We start from the raw sequence: 17019 nt of genomic DNA on the forward strand, positions 1-17019 counted from the left end.
AATAAATAAACTTACCTGAACAGGAAGCGAGCAAGAGAAAGAGGAAAAATATACTTAAAGACATAATGTTGCTTAGGTATTCTACAAATGTAACAAGAACATGGCAAGGTCAACTCTTTATGAATTCCCAGTGCTTTTATATGTCAGCAATTTCTATTAATTTAGTTGGCATTGTTACATCTGTTAATTATGAAGTTCAGTAAATATGTTTTCATGCCAGCATGTAATATTCCTTTTCATTTTGAGTAAGTTTGTTTGCAAAGCATCAGTTCAATGTCAATCTATATGGTTAATTTAATAACTATTTTAATGCTCCCATTCTATGTATTGTTAAAGGCTTATACAGAAAATAATTAAATTACGTCTGCTATAAAGATCTTTAATATTAAAGGATATGAAACATTAACTCATTCAATGTTAAATATTAAATTATGGTGCAAGAAAGTATGTATAGTCTTTGGAGGACAAGAATTCAGGACATTATATTAAACCAGACAGTGAATAATCATTTTTTTCTCACTAAAATTGTTATTGTTTAAAAATATAGATATTGCCTTTGCTACGCATTCCCCAGCATTTGCACAACCAACATTGATATATTAATACACTTTATAACATTCAAACCTCTAAATTTTGGCCTGTTTCTTAGCCACTACAGACAGCCTCTTACCACATGATTTTTTATTTGCTTTTCACAACAGGAGACTGTTAGTTCATGTGGGCCATAAAGATAACATTGTGTTCACGCCCGAGGAGTTATTTAAAAGTTAGCACAACACAGTACTAAATGCAAGTCAATAGACAATAAATAAAAAGTCATGTGATCAGGGGTCTGTCAGAAGATGCTTAGATACAAGGTAATCACAAAGATAAAAAGTATATTAATATAACTGTTTTAGTTATGCAAAACTGGGGAATGGGTAATAAAGGTATAATTTATTTTTTAAAACAATACAAATTCTATTGTAGACTGTCCCTTTAAGAGTGACTGGTCTACAATCTTGAACCACAAGCTATCTTGAAAAGTCAATAGGCCATGTAATTCTCATTTCCCACCAAACACTCAATCAAACAATAGCTTTGGAGCAAGTGAGAGGGCAATACCAATTTCACTCCAAAATATTCTCATTTACAGTGACATAGAGAATATGTTAAGAACCTGACAAATCTGACAAACTTTTGGTTATTACTATAGACAGTGCAAATGGACTTATAGTATAATAAAGAACATTTGGAAAAAGTTTGTTTATTGGGTTAATACACTAAAGGGACAATCTAGTCCAAAATAAACTTTCATGATTCAAATAGGGTATGTCATTTTAAACAACTTTCCAATTGACTTTTATCACCAATTTTGCTTTGTTCTCTTGGTATTCTTAGTTAAAAGCTAAACCTAGGTAGGCTCATATGCTAATTTCTTAGAACTTGAAGGCTGCCTCTTATCTAAATGCATTTTGACAGTTTTCACCACTAGAGGGTGTTAGTTCATGTGTGCAATATTAAAAACATTCAGCTCACGCACGTGCAGTTACTTAGGAGTCAGCACTGATTGGCTAAAATGCAAGTCTGTCAAATGAACTGAAATAAGGGGGCAGAATGCAGGGGCGTAGATACAAGGTAATCACAGTGGTAACAAGTATATTAATATAACCGTGTTGGTTATGCAAAGCTGGAGAATGGGTAACAAAGGGATTATCTATCTTTTTAAACAATAGAAATTCTGGTGTAGACTGTCCCTTAAGTAGCTGTCTTCTCACTGCGTTTGTGCTTGTGATGATTACTTCTTATTACAATATTTAGCAATGTATTATTATGATTTTATTATTTGTGTGGTTGTTACTATTATTATTATCTATTTGTAATGAAATGTCAACATTTTTTGCAGTGCAGTACAAGGGTACATTACATGCAAAAAAAAGTGACTTTTAAAGAAAATTAAAACAAGAAAAGAAGATAGCCGAGTCCTTGAGCACAGTCAATAGTTTATTCAACTTGTTTAAAGTGCACTACACATTAACAGAAAATTAATAGGAGGAAATGGTAAAACAATAAATGAGGGGAAAAGAAATAGGGGCCAAGTCATAAGTAGCATGTAGGTAGGTACAGCATCATTTGGGGGAGGAAAAAGATAAAGAAAAATTATTGACACTGAAAATTGTTGATGGAAACAGAAGTGTTGAGTGGTGTGACAGTAGATAGAGACGTATAAATCAAAAGAAAGCCAATCTGAAGGTCTCTGGGCTGGAAAGATTATTTATTAATCCTAGGTAGGCATTGCTTCTATTTCCCTGGTGTAATTCTTTAAAGCCACATTTTAATCTCTAAGGGGCGTATACTGCATTTTCCTGTGGGAAGAAGATGCCTACATTACAAAAGTGCTCATTTAAAAAATCATAAAAAACAAATAATTGAACCATTCACACAAAAATACACCTGAAAAAGGTGCTTTAAAAATTGTAACAAAATTGTTCACTAAAATGTTTTATCGAAAACATAAGATTTGTATACAAATTACTCATGAATTAATCACATTAAATATGCACATAAATCGCATAAAATCATAATACAAGGTCACTGGATGTGCAAAAAACACATAGAAATTTATACTCATAGGCACAAAATATGTTTTTTTATCTGAAAATGTGCTGAACATGGATGTTGCGTGGGTGTGCATGAAATTGTCTCTCAAACCCAAGTGTAATTATCTAAACATTTCTGCCCTACAGATCTCACTGTTTTATCTTAAAAATTATAAAGGTGGTGAGCTTTTATCAAAATAATCAATACAGTAATTACTCTGAAAGGAAAACCTATGCATACTAAAATAACAGAGATTTTGAGGTACAGTGCACTGAAAACAACGTATTTTGATTTGTATTAGGCAAAATGTTAACGTTTAAACATGTCAGGTTCTCCCTGTGTACTTTGTCCTCCATTGCAAACTTTTACATAGCAAAGAGTTCTCATTATTTCTATGGTAGACATCTCGCCACTAACAGGAACAGCCCATTTTCTTTGATACTTGCACCAAGGTTGTTCCTGCAAAGCTAAACATGTTTTTTTATGCTTTTGGTGGCAAACTTTTGATCATCGTAGCCAAAGTGTTCCTAAGTGTAAGATAGCTGCTAATAGGTCTAGGCTCTGATATTATTTGCTCCATTTAAGAAACTGTGAGCCTGCAGCTTAGAGTTAAGAAACAGCTGTCATCAAATTGCTGTTTTTTAACACACTACGCCAACTGCAAAGTGGCGTTTCCCAACGCCCCCCACAATCCAGCTGCACTGGATGAGTGAATGCAGAAGGAGTTCACCAGGGAAATCTGGAGGAGCAATATGGTGGATGTATTCCTAAAGAGAGAGAGAGATCAAACATTGAAAGGGAATTAGAAGAAGGAGAGAGGTGGTGTTTAGTTGTGTTTGTACACAGGCAAAAAAAATTGTTTTAGACAAATTATTCATCATGGAAAAAAAATCTTTAATTTCATCCAAGATTAGTTCAGGGGATCATTCAGTTCAACCAATTGAATCAACAGTATTCGTTCATTAATATAAATGAATGTGTTATTTTCAATGGGGAATGTCTACAGGGAAGCAGAATAGCATCTGGACAGTAGCTTAAACTTCTAAAAAGTTAAAGAAGTAGCTTGTGCTACTTCAACAAGCCAGCAGCAGCAGAAAAAAAAAGATTTTCAGGATTGTCAAGAACAAAAGTGAAGCTTACATACTTTTGGCTGAAACAGGAATCAGTCAAATGACAAAAACAGCACTAGACTGAATTGTGTAAAACTTGTCAATTTAAATTATTTCTGCACTGCAAAAAAAACAAAAAAAAACTGGACTTTCCTACCTTTACAGTAACAGTTATAACAGGATAAAAGAATCAACAAAATTTTTGTGATTCACGCATTCTCTCATTCATTGAAGGGGCTGCTCATTTTTATTTTTTTATAGTGAAAGTAAAGAATACCCGAATACTTAAAAATGTGTGTGTTTTTTTTTCTTTCATCCAAATCCAAAAGGACATATCTAATGTATTGTTAAACAGTGCTGTTAGAGTTAACTAGTGGAACTGCAGGTAGTAAAAATATACGCATTTGAAAAAGCATATTGTGATGATAGTGGGAGTGTGACGTCACCAGATGAGGGCGTGGCCATTGGCCGTTATAGTCTATGTCGCAGTTACTAAGTGAGATGTGTTGGGCAGTCTGTAAACTTCTATGCTCTGCAATAAAATAGCGTTGCACCTTCTATGCTGTGTCCTGCATCTCATGATATGGTGTCAGAAGTACTTGCCTGCGCTTCTGTTTCCTGATTAATGATAATGTCAACATTTAATCCACCTGAGCCTTTTGATTTCTCTCAGCCTGCAGCTTGGCCCACATAGTGTTAGTGCTTTCAACGCTTCAGGATTGCTTCCAAGCTGGACAAGGAGAGTGATGAAGTACAAGTTAATTCTCTTTTATACTCTATGGGGAAAGATGTTGAGCCAGTGTTTAATGCCTTTACATTCCAAGAAGGGGAAGAATTTGACTCTTAAATAGTCATGAACAAACTCAGTGCTCATTTTGTGCCCAAACGTAAAGTGATTCATGAGAGGGCCTGTTTCCATAAACGTGCCCAGCGTGTGGGAGAATCTGTGGAGTCATTTGTGTGCAACCTGTATGAATTAGCTGAATTCTGTGAGTTTGGTGTTGCTAAAGTAGAGCAAATCAGAGACAGAATAGTTATAGGAATTGCAGATGCTAAGATCTCACTGAAGCTACAGTTGGAGGCTGAATTGACGTTAGATGGGGCTATTAGGATGGCCCACCAAAGTAAACTGGTGAAAAAGCAAAGTGCTGACATGAGGTCTGAGAGTATAATGGATGAAGTGCAGCAGTTCAGGAGAGCTGCAGGTGAAAAGCAAAGTGTCAGCGGTAGACCAAGGGCAGCAGATAGGCCCAGAAGCGGATGGGTGCAGCAGGCTCGCTGCACCCGGTGTAACGTTAACCATGATCAGAATGTCATATGCCCCTATAAAGATAAAAGATGTAAAAAGTGTAACCGAATGGACCATTTTCAAGTGGTGTGTAAAACTGAGTCCATTAACCCCTTAACGACACGCGTCGTACAGGGTACGTCGCACACAACCTGGTCTTTAAAGACCAGCGACGTACCCTGTACGACGTTGGGGTTGAAAGCGGCTGGAAGCGATCCTGATCGCTTCCAGCCGCTTTCCGGTTATTGCAGTGATGCCTCGATATCGAGGCATCACTGCAATAACATTTTACCCCATCCGATGCAGAGAGAGCCACTCTGTGGCCCTCTCTGCACCGGACATCGATGGCCCGCAATCGTTGGTGGGTGGGAGCCGACGTGGGAGGCGGGTGGGCGGCCATCGGTGCATGTCGTAATGCAGCGGTGGGCGGGATCGTGGGCGGGCTCGCTGGGGGCGCGCACGGACGCGCGCGCGTGCACGCAGGGAGGCGGGCGGGCGCGTGCACGGGGAGGGAGCGGGTGGGAACCATTACACTATGGAACAGTTTGTTAAAATATAGAGGCAGAGAGGGGGAATAAAAATTTATTTTAAACAATCGAAGTGATCTGGGAGGGGGTGGGGGTTTTATTCTTTGGAGGGGGGAAGCTACACTACAGAAAAGTGGGGAAAAAAATAAAAAAATATATATTTTTTGTAAAGATGGCTCCCAATAATGTAGAAGGGGAGGGTTAGAGAGCTGTTTGGGGGGGATCAGGGAGGTTTGGGGCTAAGGGGTATTCTACACAGCAGCATATGTAAATATGCTATAAAAAAAAATTAAAAAAAAAAAGATACCTTTTATTTTAGTACTGGCAGACTTTCTGCCAGTACTTAAGATGGCGGGGACAATTGTGGGGTGGGGGAGGGAAGAGAGCTGTTTGGGAGGGATCAGGGGGTCTGCTGTGTTAGGTGGGAGGCTGATCTCTACACTAAAGCTAACATTAACCCTGCAAGTTCCCTACAAGATCCCTAATTAACCCCTTCACTGCTAGACATAATACACGTGTGATGTGCAGCGGCATTTAGCAGCCTTCTAATTACCAAAAAGCATCGCCAAAACCATATATGTCTGCTATTTCTGAACAAAGGGGATCCCAGAGAAGCATTAACAACCATTTGTGCCATAATTGCACAAGCTGTTTGTAAATAATTTCAGTGAGAAACCTAAAATTGCGAAAAAATGTACGTTTTTTAAAATTTGATCGCATTTGGCGGGGGAAATGGTGGCATTAAATATACCAAAATGGGTCTAGATCAATACTTTGGGTTGTCTACTACACTACACTAAAGCTAAAATTAACTCTACAAGCTCCCTACATGCTCCCTAATTAACCCCTTCACTGCTGGGCATAAAACACGTGTGGTGCGCAGTGGCATTTAGCAGCCTTCTAATTACCAAAAAGCAACACCAAAGCCATATAAGTCTGCTATTTCTGAACAAAGGGGATCCCAGAGAAGCATTTACAACCATATATGCCATAATTGCACAAGTTGTTTGTAAATAATTTCTGTGAGAAACCTAAAGTTTGTGAAAAAATTTGTGAAAAATTGAACAATTTTTTTTATTTGATCGCATTGGCGGTGAAATGGTGGCATGAAATATACCAAAATGGGCCTAGATCAATACTTTGGAATGTCTTCTAAAAAAAAATATATACATGTTAAGGGATATTCAGGTATTCCTGACAGATATCAGGGTTCCAATGTAACTAGCGCTCATTTTGAAAAAAAGTGGCTTTGAAATAGCAAAGTGCTACTTGTATTTATTGCCCTATAACTTGCAAAAAAAGCAAAGAACGTGTTAACATTGGGTATTTCTAAACTCAGGACAAAATTTAGAAACTATTTAGCATGGTTGTTTTTTGGTGGTTGTAGATGTGTAACAGATTTTGGGGGTCAAAGTTAGAAAAAGTGTGTTTTTTTCCATTTTTTCCTCATATTTTATAATTTTTTTAATAATAAATTATAAGATATGATGAAAATAATGGTATCTTTAGAAAGTCCATTTAGTGGCGAGAAAAACGGTATATAATATGTGTGGGTACAGTAAATGAGTAAGAGGAAAATTACAGCTAAACACAAACACCGCAGAAATGTAAAAATAGCCTTGGTCTTTAAGGGAAAGAAATTGAAAAATGGCCTTGGTCCTTAAGGGGTTAAGGAGATGCAGGTGGATAGTGACCAGGAGGCTCAAGAAGTGTCCTTTGTAGGGTCTGTTGTTGAACGGTCCAGGTCAGATGAAGATTGGTTGGTTACCCTTACCATAATGGGAGCAAAGGTTGCCTTAAAGATTACAGACATCACTGTTATGCCACTTGCAGCATTCATGAAACTGCCTCGACAGCCTCAACTGGCGAAAGTTACAACAAAAGTCCATAGTCCTGGAGGCCGCATCGATTGTGCGGGGAATTTTCTTGCTAGCTGAGAATACAAACAGAAGAAATTTACCATGTGAGTAATGGTAAATCACTTAATATCTGAATATCTGAATATCTGAGTCTGAATATCACTTAAAGTTTATGCATAAAGCATTACTACTCCTCATAGAATTCCATTCCCGCTCATGCCTAAAGTGGAGAAGGAACTTCTGTGTATGAAGAATATGGGAGTTATTGAAGAGGTTGTCAAAGCAACTGACTGGTGTACCCCGATTGTGCCGGTTGCGAAGAACGGGAAGGAACACATTTGCGTAGACTTGAAACGGCTGAATGAGGTGGTGAAAAGAGAGGGATATGTGCTGCCGATACTTGAAGTCATAGCTCCGAAACTGACTGGGGCGAAGTTCTTCTCTACACTGGATGCTTCCAGTGGCTTCTAGCAGATATCTCTAGACCCAGAGTGCCACAAACTGACTACCTTCATTCATCTGCAGATTTGGGATATCCGCTGCTCTTTAAATCTTTCAAAGAGAGATGAGTTCCCTCCTAAGGGACCACAAGGGCATGGCAGTCATCATGGATGACATTTTAATATATGGGTCTACACTGGAAGAACATGATAAGCGATTAAGCCATGTGCTGCAGACCATTAGAGAGCCCGGGCTGAAATTAAATAAAGAAAAATGCCATTTTAAAAAATCTGAGTTATGTTATTTTGGGAATATTATCAAGCCGGACCCTGATAAAATTATTGCTATTGAACAGTCCTTCTAGGACGAGCTGAGACAAATATTGGGCCTTGTGAATTATGTGGGCAGGTTCCTACCAGATTTATCCACAGTACTACACCCTATCACAGAGTTGTTGAAGAAAGATGTTGCCTGGGTCTGGGGACCTCCACAAGAAAAAGCTTTTATACAGGTCAAGTCCCTGCTGGGGTCTGCCCCAGTGTTGGGGTTCTACAACCCTTCTAAAAAGACAGTGGTTAGTGCTGATGCAAGCAGTTATGGGTTAGGGGCCGCTCTCCTGCAGCTGAATAAGAACAAACTACAGCCCATCGTCTACTGTTCCCATACACTGATGGCTGCAAAATCGAAATACGCCCAAATTGAGAAAGATTGCCTGGCTGCAGTTTGGGCCTGTGAGCACTTCCAGTGACACCTAGTGGGTTTGGAGAAATGTAGTCTTGAAACTGACTACTAACCACTAGTCCCTCTAATCAATTCCTATGATATTGACAAAACATCCCTTAGATGCCAGAGACTTCTGATGAGGCTACTCATGTTCAACATTCAGGCAGTGCATGTGCCAGGGAAACAACTGGTAGTGGCATATACACTTTTCATGCTCCCTCTGGCTGCTGCTGAAGGATCTTCAACTGAATCAGATGTGAAAGTGTACATGGATCCAGCCGGGCAGCCTGGATGTCTTTGAGCTCTTACCAGTCTGAAAGGTCACAGCTCACGGAGCTGGACGGTTTAGTGCTGTTCCAAGACCGAATTGTTGTTCCTGTTAGCATGTGGCAGGAGATGCTAAGCAGGATTCACGATGGCCACTTGGGCATTACAAAGTGCAGAGAGAGGGCAGCTATGGCAGTATGGTGGCCTGGGATCAGTGCCAATATTGCAAGCCACGTGTCAAAATGTGCCTTTTGTCAGAAACACCAGCCTAATCAGAGAAGAAAGCCCTTAATTTCTACCCCACTGCCTGCAGGCCCGTGGCAGAAGATAGCCGCAGATTTGTGCGAACTCCATGGGAAGAAATACCTGGTTGTGATCGACTATTATTCCACTTATTTGGAGATTGCACGCCTGAATGAAACCACCAGTCCGGCCGTCATCACTCGTCTCAAAAGCTTGTTTGCCCAGTGGGGCATACTGATGGAGCTAGTGAGTGATAACGGAATGCAGTTTGCTTCCATGGAGTTCAGTTCTTTCAGCAGGGAATATGATTTCATCCATTCTACATCAAGTATGCATTACCTGCAGGCCAATGAAATGGCTGAAAGAGCAGTTCAAACAACCAAGTTCATTTTGAAGCAATCTGAGCTGTACCTAGCTCTTTTGTCCTATAGGGCAACTCCCAACCAAGCCACGGGTTTTATCCCAGCACAGTTGATGTTAGGATGCCAGATCCGCACCACTCTGCCTTCTGTGAGTGTCTTCCAGCCACACTCCCTTGTTCCTCGGGAGAAGGCCCTTAGGAGGGATGAAGAGGCGAAAAGGGGATACTGATTCTTCTTCAACAGAAAACCCTCTGTGAGGCCCTTGCAGGAGCTGAATGTGGGCCAGAATGTTAGAGTTAAACTGGATGATGAGAAGAAATGGAAGACGCCAACCACAGTAATAGGATGCTCTCCAGAACCAAGGTCTTATATAGTCCTTACTGATGGAGGGACAGTCACACGTCGAAATAGAAGACATCTTCAGCCAGTACCTGAGAGTTTGGGACTTGATGCTTCAGAGCCACAGCCGGTGGTATCCCCTGTTTTAAGAGGGGTGACTTCCCCACAGCAAGATCAGAGCAGGGATATTTCTGTTCTTCCAGCAGACTCTCAATCACTTTCTTCTGTATCGGAGAATAGTTCATGTAAAATGACGTCAAGTGGAAGAACAGTGAAACTTCCAGCCCGCTACCGGGATTAGCACTGTAGTTAGAGCAGTGACCAAAAGAATGGGCAGAATAATCCCATGGTCACTGTGGACTAGGGTAGTCTACCCCTAAGACAGGATTGCATTTCTTGTTGTTCATATATATTCTCTTCTACCTTGTTATTTGTTGTACACAAAACAAAAAGTGTATGCTTCGTGTATACCTTGTTATTTGTTGTACACTAAAAAGTGCTTTATTCGATGAGAGTGGGAGTGTGACATCACCGGATGGGGTGTGGCCTGTGGCCGTTAAAGTCTATGTCGCAGTTACTAAGTGAGATGTGTTGGGCAGTCTGTAAACTTCTATGCTCTGCAATAAAATAATGTTGTACCTTCTATGCTGTGTCCTGCATCTCATGAAACATATACAACACACACAAAAAAGGGCCACGTTTTGAGTGGAGCACTGACAGTTACGCACAAGTAAAAAAAGATTATCACGTCTGTTTGCGAGCATTGGGTGCAGCTCTCGCATTACAAGTTGAAAGTAAACGCAATAGCTTAAGCGCAATTAAAGTTAACGCTCATCAGGATAGCGCACCTCCAGAGCTCTGGTTAACTTTTTTCGAGAAATGAAAAAACGGTCACATTTAAAAGTTCAGTTACAATCATAATAACATTGCCTGATAAAAAATATTGTTTTAAAAATTGCATTAAAAGTTATAAGGGCTCAAATATATAAGGTCTCAGATGTTAGACAAAAAAAGGCATGCAAAGGGCTTTAACTAGGAGGTAAATACATATACATGTCTAAATAGGTATATATATATATATATATATATATATATATATATATATATATATATATATATATATATATATGTGTAGATATGTGTACATACTGTATGTATTTTTGTATTTATAAGAGTATATATGTATTTATAGACATATATACACAAATAAATACATATGTATGTATGTATATATATATATATATATATATATATATATATATATATATATATATGTGTGTGTGTGTGTGTGTGTGTGCCCTGAAGCCCTTTGTTGAAAACATGAAAAATCATATTTAGCCAATATTTATATTTAATAAAATGTATGTACTGTAAATATTTCACATTCCAATGTTTTGCACTTAGCAGAGTATGTTCTAAGTATTTTTAAATAGATATTCCTATTAATACAGTATATATCTGTATCTCTCTCTCTCTCTCTCTATATATATATATATATATATATATATATATATATATATATATATATATATATATATATGTATATATACACAGGTATATACAGGTGGCCCTCGTTTTGTATCGGTTCAATTTGCGCCGGTTCAGAATAACGCACTTTTTTCATTCATGTGACTGAGAAGCACTGAGAAGCAGTGCATTGATTAAAATAATGGCAGGCCAGTAGTTGGAGCTGTCCACTTGTGTTGCAGCAAATTTATGCAAGCCTAGCAGGCTGAAATTATTCAGTGTAAACAGATCAGACCTGAGCTATCAAGCAGCTTTCAAAAGAACAAAATCAAGCAGCCATTAGGGAAGCTTCCCTTTCATCTTCCTGCCCAGCTGCTTGAAGGTCAGGGTACCTATAAATTAGTCTAGACTGGAATGCATAGACTATCTGCAGACCGGATATTAGCTAACAGTGTATGCTACTGTTTCAATGCAGAGACCTTACTGCTTTGTTTGCAGCAAAATGCAAGTAAAAAAATGTTTTTGTTCATTAAACTTAGTTTGATGATACCTTTTGCATTGTGTGATTATTTGATACTGTTTATAATGCTGTTAATCATGTATAGTCTTCATTTTAAAGCTATAAAAATAATGTATTATAGGTTAGTAATATCAATTTTGAGAGGGGCCTGGAACCTAACTCCCTCACTTCCCATTGACTTACAGTATAAACTGGATTTCAATTTACAATGGTTTCTATTTACAACCATTCCTTCTGGAACCTAACCCGGCGTAAATTGAGGGCTACCTGTTATGTAAGGATATATATATATATATATATATATATATATATATATATATATATATATATATATTACCATAAGGCCATCAGATATATATATAGAAATATCTATGTTTGAATAAATAGAACATATTCTGCTATGTAAAGAACTTTGGAATATAATATATTCATATTTTCATGATGGGTTAGCGCACTTGGTTAAATGCAATCAGGTTTTTGCATGAATAAGGGAATTCGTTTTTTTTGCCACTTTTTCCACTCCACTGAAGTCTATAGCTGACCTATTCTACTCCAGGTTTTCTGGAAGAAGTGTATGTAAGAGAGTGCTAAATATCTGCAAGTGTATTCATATTAAGCAACTTTCAGGTAAAACTTACAGCATTATTTTAGCAGAGAGGCAACAGCTAAGATTTTCAAATTCCTTTTCATTGCAGGAGGGTGACTGCTTGGTCATCTGCCTATAATTCCATGCAGTTCTATTTAAAATAAATTGATAATGTTAACTTAAGCCTTTTACATAACCATTAACTTGGTTTTTAACTTGCAAAATATGAGTCTTTCTCTTGTGACTAAACGTAGGTTATTATCATTTTATGCCTTCACTTCTTTTTATCTCCCTATTTTTAGAACACTCAAGGATGGTTCTATATTCTTAGTGGCTTATATTTATATCTTTCAGAATTCCCACAAAAAAACATTGGAAGAAAACTTTTTGTTTTGATTTCTAAGACATTCAAGTCCATACGTAGAACTGCCATTTAAATTAGAAAAATATTATGATTAATATTAATAGTGTACAAGTTGCATTCCTTAAAATATTGTGTTTATAACATTTGGACAGGGTATTTACAAGAATTTAAAGGTGAAAAAATACAAGAAGGGAATGCTTGAAAAAGGCAAAAAATGGACTTTCAACAGGTACAAGCTATAGAATTTCAATAGTTCAAAACTTTTGCAAAAAACACTCATTAACGGGATTACCAGTGTTGAATTGTCACCATGCAAGGTATAAATAGTGCCACGAATGCATTTGAAACCTACCATTCCATTCAAAATGCCTAGCATCTCAGAATTTGATAGGTATAAAATCATACTTTTGCATCAGCATGGCAACTCTCAAAGGGAAATCAGCAAACAAGCTGGATACTCAAGATGTGGTATTCAAGACATTTGAAGAATCATGAGAGGTCAAGGACAAAAAAAGGACTTGAAGGCCAAGAAAACTTTCAAAATCTGATGAAAAGTTTCTCAGAGTTTCTTCTTTGAAAGATGAGAAGAAGTCCAGCAAGGACCTGGCTCAGCATCTGGCAGCTTCATTGGGATGTCAAGTTGACCCTTCTACAGTCCAAAGAAGCTTGATCAGGAATGGTCTTTGTGGAAGGGCAGCAGCCAAGAAACCACTTTTTTAGTGGGGAACATGTTGAAAAGGCTACAATATGCTAAAGATCACAAATATTAAAATGAAGATCAGTGGAAAAAAAGTATTATGGAGTGACAAATCAAAGTTTGAGATTTTTGGGTCCAATCATCGCCAATATGTCAGAAGAAGAGTTGGAGAGAGATGGAATAATGAGTGCTTGCAGCCTTCAGTTAAACATGGTGGAGGGTCTGTCCTGGTTTGGGGCTGCATTTCTGCCTGTGGTGTTGGCAATATTGTTTTAATTCATCATGCCATTCCTTCTGCAAAGTGTCTGATTGGGAATGGTTTTATTTATCAGCTTGATAACGATCCCAAGCACACTGCTAATGCAGTGAAATTATATTTGGAGAGAAAAACAGCTGATAAAACACTGACAGTCATGGACTGGCCTCCACAGATTCCAGACCTGAATATTATAGAGGCAGTATGGGATCATAAAAAAAAAGTAAAGGACAACCTTAAGCGGAAAGAGAAACTTCCCAGAAGCAGGAACGGAACCCAGTGACAGAGAACAAATAAACAAACAAAGTTCAAGGCATCACAACAGGCAAGGAATGAAGCAGAGATCAAAGTTGGGAGTATCTGAGGTCAGGGCAGGCAGCAAAGAAGCAACGTCAAAAACAAGCCAAAAGGTCAAAAGACAGGGAAATCTGAACACTTATGGGAGACAATAGTGTAATCACAGAACACTCCCCCTGCCTGGCAGGAGCCAGGAATGTGTTGTGCACATCAGCCGCACGCACAGGCCCTGATGCGTGCACCCGCGCAGACACCCGCAACAACTATGACAGTTGCGGGGGGTGCCGCGACTGCCTTCGCCAAGTCTCTGTTGGTGCCCTGATAAGAGGGTACCCCTGTGCCATGACACAACCTAAATCTAAAGAAGAACACGGGGAAATGGTAAAAGAAGCCTGGTATAATATACCTGAAGATTACTTTAGAAAATGTCAGGACAGTCTCCCCAAAAGAGTTCAAGATGTGCTTAGTGCCAAGGGAGGTTCCACGAAATACTGACTGAAGAAGCCATTTTTTTCTGAAAAATACATATATGGAATGTGAAATATTTACACTAAATACACACTATAACACTTTATTAAAAATGAATATTGCAGAAATGTTTTTTCATGTTTACATCTACTTAATTGCAAAGGGCTCCAATGCATATATATATATATATATATATATATATATATATATATATGTGTGTATACATGTGTATTTATGTGTTTATATGTGTATATATGTCTGTTAATACATATATACACATATAAATACATAAATACATATGTACACATATATATGTATATATATATAAAAAAAAAAAAATATATACACACACACATACTAATACATCTTTCGACATGTATACATATACAGTATATCAATGTTAAAGCCCTTTGTCTGCCCTTTTTTTCTAACACCTACGACCTCCAATATTTGAACCCTTATAATTTTTGTGTGCAATATTGTTTTTAATATATGTTTTATTAGACAGTGTTATGAGTGTAAGTGTACTTTGTAATGTAATTTTTATGTGTTTTGTGAAACTTTTCAGTTTCGCAAAACAGTTAACCACAGCTCTGAGATCGCAGTAATCATTCTAGCATAAATCGCAATTGCGCTCAACTTGTAATATAAGCGCAATTTAACCTGTGTGCAAACGATTGTGCCTCAATCTTGCCCAAAATGATTTATTTTTATTTATTTATATCATTATTATTAGTTATTTGTAGTGCGCCAACAGATTCTTCATCATGATGATTATTATTATGTTATTTTGTTTGCTTCTAGGTCAACTATCCATAAATCATTATACCTCCTGAAAATCCTGGTTAAGAATGAATCTTTCTAAGTTGATAATAAGCGCTTCATTCTATCCTATTTTAGCTTTTTTGTTTTTACCATAGACTTATATGGATGCTTTTCAGCTACTTTTGGAGATACATTTTCTCCTTTAGATTCTTCATTTTCTATTAATTTTATGTTTATAACTCTCGACACCAAAAAATTCCTTTTATAACTATTATGGTTCTTGTGTCTAGCCTTTGACTGCAGCTTTAATTGTATCATTAGAAATCTCTCACATTTTCTGTTTATAGTAGCTTATGATTTATTTATTTTTTTAAATTCTAGTTAAGAAGTAGTTAATATAATATAATATAAATCAAAACATTTGTCCCTGTTTTTTTTAATTATATATTCAGGATTTCCAATTTAGATTAATCTAAGTTTAGCAAGTTAGAGTAATGTGTAAGGAATCGGAAATAATGGAAATACTTTTTGTTTTATATGTTGTGTTAAAATGCAAGGAAGGGAAAAGAGAAAACATACGTACAGGTGGCCCAGACAACATGGGCGCGATCCGATATAGATCGTAGTTTGCGGCGCAAGTGAGGGAACCCCCGCCGCCTGTAGTTTCAGCTCGCAACTCGAGCTATCCTATATACGGCGCCGTCAGAGGCTAAAGTGCCGTAAGTCTGACAAACCAGCGATGTCCAGAAATCTGCGTAAGTACAAATTTCTGGAGTCGCCAGTGACTTACGGCACTTTAGAAACTGCTGGTGCCTACAAAACCTGACTAAAGTATAAAATATCACGTACTGTCTAACACGCCTCCCAAACATAGCCCGACACGTCTAACCCTCTATCCGCTATACCCCCTCACTATCCTAACAATAAAAAATGTATTAACCCCTAAACCGCCGCTCCCGGACCCCGCCGTCACCTAATAAAGTTATTAACCCCTAAACCGCCGCTCCAGGACCCCGCCGCTAGCTATATTAAATCTATAACCCCCTAATGTGAGCCTCTACCCCGCCACCATCTACCTTACCTACCCCCTAAAGTGAGCCCCTTACACCGCCGCCATCTACATTACCTACCCCCTAAAGTGAGCCCCTACCCCGCCGCCATCTACCTTACCTACCCCCTAAAGTGAGCCCCTACCCCACCGCCATCTACCTTACCTACCCCCTAAAGTGAGCTCCTACCCCGCCTCCATCTATTTCAAAAATATTAACCCCTAATTTAATCCCAATACACCGCCGCCACCTATATTAAACACATTAACTCCTAATCTAATTCCCCTACACCGCCGCCAGCTATATTAACTATATTAACCCTAATTATATTATAGTTAATATAGTTATTATATTATATATATTAACTATATTAACCCTAATTATATTAGGGTTAATATAGTTAATATCGTTATTATATTATATATATATTAAGTATAATAACCCTATCTAACTCTAATTAATTAATATTAATATTATTAATTAAAATATTCCTATTTAAATCTAAATACTTACCTATAAAATAAACCCTAAGATAGCTATTTTAGGGTTTATATTTATTTTACAGGTAACTTGGTATTTATTTTAACTAGGTACACTAGCTATTAAATAGTTAATAACTATTTAATAGCTACCTAGTTAAAATAATTACCAATTTACCTGTAAAATAAATCCTATCCTAATTTACAAATACACCTACACTATTAATAAATTAAATAAACTACAAATATCTAAACTAAAATACAATTAAATAAACTAAACTAAATTACAAAAACAAACAAACAAACACTATATTACAAAAAATAAAAAAAAGA

The sequence above is a fragment of the Bombina bombina genome, chromosome 6, assembly GCF_027579735.1.
Source record: "Bombina bombina isolate aBomBom1 chromosome 6, aBomBom1.pri, whole genome shotgun sequence".
In the NCBI taxonomy this organism is placed as follows: domain Eukaryota; kingdom Metazoa; phylum Chordata; class Amphibia; order Anura; family Bombinatoridae; genus Bombina; species Bombina bombina.